This window comes from Gadus chalcogrammus, chromosome 4 (assembly GCF_026213295.1).
Source record: "Gadus chalcogrammus isolate NIFS_2021 chromosome 4, NIFS_Gcha_1.0, whole genome shotgun sequence".
NCBI classification, from domain to species: domain Eukaryota; kingdom Metazoa; phylum Chordata; class Actinopteri; order Gadiformes; family Gadidae; genus Gadus; species Gadus chalcogrammus.
This window is the reverse complement of record NC_079415.1, coordinates 635933-642681: the sequence shown is the minus strand read 5'-3', so window position 1 is coordinate 642681 and position 6749 is coordinate 635933.

The following is a 6749-nucleotide window of genomic DNA, read 5'->3' as shown; positions in this document are numbered from 1 at the left end:
CTCCTGCCAGCTGCTCTGCACAAATCTTGAGCACCCTCGGGCTGATGTCGTCCGGTCCTCTGGCCTTGTATGTCCTGATCCTGGTGAGCTGCCGTCTCACGTAGCTGGTGTTGATGATGGGGTTTGTTGTTGCTGGGGTCACTGGGATAGTTGGGGGTGTGATGAGGGAATGACTGATCCCTGGGCTTGACATTGGTCCAGCCACCTTAGAATTGTGGAAAGGGAGAGAGAGAGAGGGTGGTGCTGGGAGGGGAGGTGCAAAAGCTGCCATCCCCGGGTCTTGTGGTATAGCAGAGAGATGAGTAGTGCAGGAGGGGGAGGGGGGTGTTGGTCTGGCCCCAGTTGGTGAGTCAAATCTGTTAAAAAACAGGTTTAGCTCGTCGGCCCGTTCCTTTGTCCCTTCCTGTGATCCTCCAGCATTTTTCATGCCAGTGATGGTTCTCAACCCCGCCCACACCTCTCGGGGGTTGTTCTTCTGCAGCTTCCCCTCTATTCTGTTCTTGTAGCAGTCTTTAGCCCTCCTCAGTTCCCTCCTCAGCTCTCTCTGTATTTCCCTCTGTGTGTCCTTATTGTCTCCTGCCATGAAGGCTCTCCTCTTCCGGTTCAACAGGACTTTGATGTCCCTGTTGATCCAGGGTTTGCAGTTGGGGAAGCAGCGAACCTTCTTGGTGGGGACAACACTCTCCTCACAGAACTTTATATAGTCTGTGACGCATTGAGTGAGACCCTCAATATCGTCGCCGTAGTCTTCCTGAAACATCTCCCAGTCTGTTGTCCTGTAGCACTCCATCAGAGCCTCCTCAGCCTCCACAGACCACTGCTGTACAGTCCTGGTGGTGATTGGCTGTCTCCTCACAAGAGGTTTGTATATAGGAGACAGTTGCATCAAGCAGTGGTCTGATTTGCCCAGGGGGGGGAGAGCTGTTGCACTGTATGCCTCCTTAACATTGGCATACAGTAAGTCCAATGTCTTGTCCCCTCTGGTGCTGCAGGTCACATACTGAGTGAAGTCAGTCAGTGTCTTTGAGATGTTAACATGGTTGAAGTCTCCATTCACTATAATGAGAGCGTTGGGATGCCGAGTTTGCAGGTCTGCGACGGTGGAGTGAATGACGTCACAAGCCCGCCCCGCAACAGCTGATGGTGGAGTGTAAACAACAACAATAATGACAGCCGAGAACTCACGGGGCAGATAGTAAGGTCTCAGTCCCACAGCCAACAGCTCAACATCAGGCGAGCACGTGACTTCCTTCGTAGTAACATGTCCAGGGTTGCACCGTTTGGAGTGAACAAAGACGGCCAGTCCACCACCCGACTTCTTACCGCTCTGTTTGTCTCTGTCCGCCCGAACTAGCGTGAAGCCGGCTAGTTCCACAGAGCAATCCGGTATCTTCCCGTTCAGCCATGTCTCCGTCAGGCACAACACACTGCACTCCCGGTACTTGCGCTGTCAGGTAATAAGGGCTGATAGTTTGTCCGTCTTGTTGGGCAGTGAGCGTACATTCCCCATGACGACCGAGGGAAGACGGGGCTTGTATCTCCACCTCCTCTCCGACTTCTTGTTCCTCACCTCCTGCTCTGGTCCCACGCCGCCTTAACTTCAACTCCCTCGGGATCCCCTTCGGGCACACCACTGGTCGATCCCGGTGCTGGAGGAGCTCGTCGGCCCTGTGTTGTTGTTGTTTGGTGGTCGCGGTGGTCGCGGTGATCGTCACATTGTTGCACATTGTTGTTGTTGCACAACCGTTTAAGAGCCCTATTGATTTATAATTTATCTCAAGAATTAAACCTACGTATTAACAAAGCCTAGAGTTGAAGTTCTAAAAAGTATATCTAGATAACAATTTTTTAAATAAAAAGGAAATAGGAAAAGGGGGTCGGGAGCTGCTGTATCGGGCTGCCACTCGCTGCGGCGCCATGGTAACACATGAACATTTGAATATCTCTCAGAGAGCAACAATTAAACACTTGTGTGATACATTTAAAATACTGACATCAAAATACTGTTTACCTATGTTTTGACTTTATGAGGCCATGTTACATAATTATTTATATGTATACAATTGTTTCGAAAAAGCTTCCTTTTTTAAAGTTGCAATTAGGTGGTACAAACAGTATAAATATTGCTGCCATATTTTAATACAATACTGTGAATATATCACATAAATATTGCATTGACACAATTGTATCTCGATAGGATGCATATTTGTCAATCTAATGAGCTCCAATGGGCTAAACTCACAATCCCACAGAGTCGTACTGTACTCCTATAGTTGATACTGCAACATTGTTGGACTTCTGAAAATACACCAATGTAACCTATTTTGGCAAAACTCACAGGACAGTAATTGCACTGATAAATGAAATGAAAAACATGACAGTAAGAAAATGTTCTTTCAGGGGATTTAATGATGAAATAATTGCACAAGTACTAAAAGGTAACTTATTTGTTACTGTACAGTAAAATGTTCAGCTGAACTGACTGCAAAAAAAAGCTTTTTGTAGGCCAACTAAAAATAAAAATAAGAACATAAGTGAGGTGAAACAGAGGTGGGATAGTCTCAGTGTAGGAGGTGAGGAGCAGTCTCCAGACGTGCTCCTTGGCTGTCCATCCCTCTTCTCACCGAACCAAAGGGTTGGGGCCAGTATTATAGGAAAGAAAGAGTGAGTAACAAAATAACAGTCTCCCTTGATAAGGTATATGGCCCTGGCTATGTCCCAGACCACAGGGTCGGTTCGTCCTTGTTGGGACATCACAAATGACAGAATGTTGGAAACAACACCTCGTACAGTAGGAGAGGCTCTGGCCTGTTCCTAGACTAAGAGATGTGAACACAGAGAGACACTAAAACACACCAACATTCTATATTCCTCCCTCTTGATCATATTAAACGTAGTTTAAAGATCACCCTTTAAATGAGAATTCAGTGTATCTACTGGTAAACAATTAACAATTATCTAAATCAACAAAATGAAGCATAAAAGGCAATAGCAAACATAAAAAAGTATACTCATCATCCACAAGTAATCCAGGTGTAGGCTGATTAAAAAATAAAAAACTCATTAGGTAACTCATTATTAAACCAAAACAGATTTAAATTGTAAAATAAAGGAAATGGAGTGTCCAGACAGCGCCCTCTGCTGGGCAGTGGAGCTCCACCTTCCTCTGACAGCTCTCACTGTCCCCAGCAGTAAAGTGGTTCTGTTGGTCTGAACAACACTAAAGGGCCCAGAGGAAGGCTTAGCCGTAGAAACGGGGAGAAGTTTGGGGCCCCAGACCTTACGACGGGGGGGTGGGGCTCTCCAACACAGCTACCCTGAGGGGGGGCAACAAGATCTGGTGAAACACACAGGGAGATAACTTGATGACCACATAGAGCATGATAACAGAAAGGACCAATGGCAGTGCCATCTGGACTATCTGAGACAACATAGACCCACCCAGCCCGCTGAGCCATCCCACACATGTACATCAGTCTGTACTAGGGCTGTCACTTTTTATTCGAAGTTCGAATATTCGTTCGAAGGTGGGGTGAAAAGTTCGAATTCGAAGTGTAATTCTCCATTCGAACTGTAAAAATGCGCTATAAAGAAGAGAGCGGCGAGTGGCTTCTCCTCAATAAAGCGGCCCTCCTGGATCCCCGCTTCTCCCGGTTAGTCCACCTTTCCCCTGCACAGAAACATCTCGTGACTGAAAGCCTCTCACACGAGCTCATTGAAACGGAGACCGACACTGATCGCACACGACAGGGAGAAAAGTCCGCTGCTGCGCTGGGCGCGATGGGCAGCCTGTTTGGGGACTTATACAGCACGGCTGACAGAGCAGCTGCAGCGGTAACGGAGAGCTGCGAGACTACTTGTAATTTTCTTTCCGTAAGGAATAAAAAGATGCCGTGTTGGAGGTCGGCCTCACAGATTATTCGTTTATATAGGCTGTGTGTGCCATGGACGACATGCGCTCCGCATATCGCGCTCCGAGCAGTTATTGTTAATGCGTAAAAGACAGCCGCACTTGTGTGTCGGAGCTTCCTCTTGTTGTGTTTACAAATGTGTTATCAAAGATGTGTTTTTATCCTGTGCTGTTATGAATTCAGTAGGTATACGTGATTTCCACAAGAAATAAAAAGGGTCGAATGTATTCGAATGTATTCGAATTAATTATGGACATTCGAAATTCGTTCGAATTTCATTTTTGGAAAAAGTGACAGCCCTAGTCTGTACCCCCCCTCCCATCCTGATCAGGCCAGAGCAGCTCACACACATTCGCGGGCGCATGTGTGTGTAACGTATGCACACCCTCACCCCCCTCCCCCACCCTCACCCCCCTCCCTCACCCTCACCCCCCTCCCTCACCCTCACCCCCCCACACCTTCCCCCCATCCGCCCCCTCATGTGTGTGTTTGCATGTGTGATGATGTGTCATTATAGTCCGGGAGCCGGACCCTCAGCCCCGTCCGGGAGCCGTCACCCCCCCTCAGCCTGACACAGAGACTCCCCTCAGACTCGGGGGGGAGGGAGGGAGGCAGGGAGGGAGGCGGGCGGGCGGGCGGGCAGGCAGACACTGAGGCCCCTCCGACCCCCCCCCTCAGCACCCTTGGTGTGTGTGTGTGTGTGTGTGTGTGTGTTGTTACGACCCCTCCCTTTCGGCAGCTGCTTACTTCCTGCAGGAGTTGGCTGAAAGGGAGGGGTCGTTAGGGCAAGTTGCTCACACCTGGCTAGGCCTCTACCCAGGGTGATATAAGCCAGCCTGGTCTCATTGTCTCTCTCTCTCCTAGGCTCCACGCTGCTACAGGTTCTTGGTTCTTTTTGTTGGCTTCCTTTTACACTCAACAGCCGCACACACGTCTCACTCATCCATGCACTACATTCACCACTGATGCCACTACTCTCCACACCTCATGCTATTGGTAGATATGATTGTTTAAGTTAAGTAATAAACCTTATCATTTATTACTTTCAACCTGACTGTCTCCCCTCCTTGTCACATACGCTGAGCCAGTTTGTGACAGTGTGTGTGTGTGTGTGTGTGTGTGTGTGTGTGTGTGTGTGTGTGTGTGTGTGTGTGTGTGTGTGTGTGTGTGTGTGTGTGTGTGTGTGTGTGTATTTACAGGCGTGCAGGCGCTGAGGGAGGAGGTCCTTTTGTTTTTCTACAACCGACACAGAGACGCTGAGGCCCCCCACCTCCCCCCTGGGGTCCTCCTCCACTCCCCCCCCCCCACCCTCACCCCCGGGAGGAGGTCCTCCTGGGTGAAGGAGGAGCAGAAGGTGTGGAGGTTTGTCAGTGTGTCTGAGGACCCTCCTCCACCTGGGGACACTCTGTAGAAGGACAGAGAGCCAGCAGGCCGGTCCAGATACACTCCTACTCTGGTGGAGCCAGCGGGGGGGAGAGGGAGGGCTGTCTGTCTACCGTTGTACCAGGCAGAGTAATAACCACCAGAACAAGAAAGACTCCAGGACTTGTTGTTCCCTCCAAGCCCGCTGTCATCACCCCTTCCTCTCCTTGTGATTCCTCTGTATGTCACTCCTATCCTAACCTCTCCTTCCCACTCTACCTCCCAGTAACAGCGGCCAGTCAGAGCCTCTCTACCCAACACCTGGTACAGGGAGTCAAATCTGTCTGGGTGATCCGGATACGACTGGTCCTCTCCAACCAGCGTCACCTTCCTGTTGTCCTCAGACAGAGAGAGTCCTCTGTGGGCCGTGTTGGGGTCCAGTGTGAGGTCACAGGCATCTGAGGGAGAACCAGACATGATGAGCTGCTGAACCACTCTTCATCATCATCATCATCACTGGTACTGTTCTGTGGGGGGGGGGGGGGGGGGTCATGTGATGTTATAGTTCCACTATTGTTACATAGTAGTAACAATAGTGGACCCGGACCGTCACCCCCCCGCCCCCCCCTCCCCCTCCTCAGCACCACCTCCTCCCCTCCGACTCAACGCCCCCCTCAGCCCCCTCCCGCACACCCCCCCCACCAACAGCCCCCCCTCAGCCCCCTCCCCCCATCAGGTCCCCCTCTCAGTCCCCCCTCTCACCCCTCCCCCTCCCCCTCCCCCAGATGTCTCCCACTTCCCCAACCCCAACCTCAGGGAGGAGGTCCCCCCCCCCCCTCAGCCATGTGAGGAGGGGGGGGGGGGGGGGGGTGATGTTATAGTTACACTAATGTTACATTAAGTTTCATTATTTCATTATAGTCCGGGACCAGGACCCTCAGCACCCCCCCCCCCCCCCTCCCCCTCAACGCCGTCGGGAGGGGGGGGTCATGTGATGTTATAGTTACACTATTGTTACATTAAGTTGCATTATAGGAACCGGACCGGGACCCTCAGCCCTGTCACCCCCCCGCCCCCTCCCCCTCCTCAGCACCCCCCCTCCCCTCCCACTCGACACCCCCCTCCCCCCCCCCCCATCAGGCCCCCCCCCCCCCCCCCCATCAGGCCCCCCTCTCACCCCCCCCCCCCCATCAGGCCCCCCTCTCACCCCCCCCCCCATCAGTCCGCCATCTCACCACCCCCCCCCTCCCCCGAGCCCAGATGTTAGCTTCATGATTCGTGATGGTGGACAGTATTAATATACGTAAGATACATGATGTCAGCCATCATCTTCATTCCCAGTAGGATCTGACCTCACTTCCTGCTGTGTGGATGGACTTTCCATCTCAATAGTGAGTGTGTGATGTGATGAATCAAACAGACACTTACACTTCTTTAGAGCTGGTTTCAGCCTCCACACTCCACCGTGCTCCACAC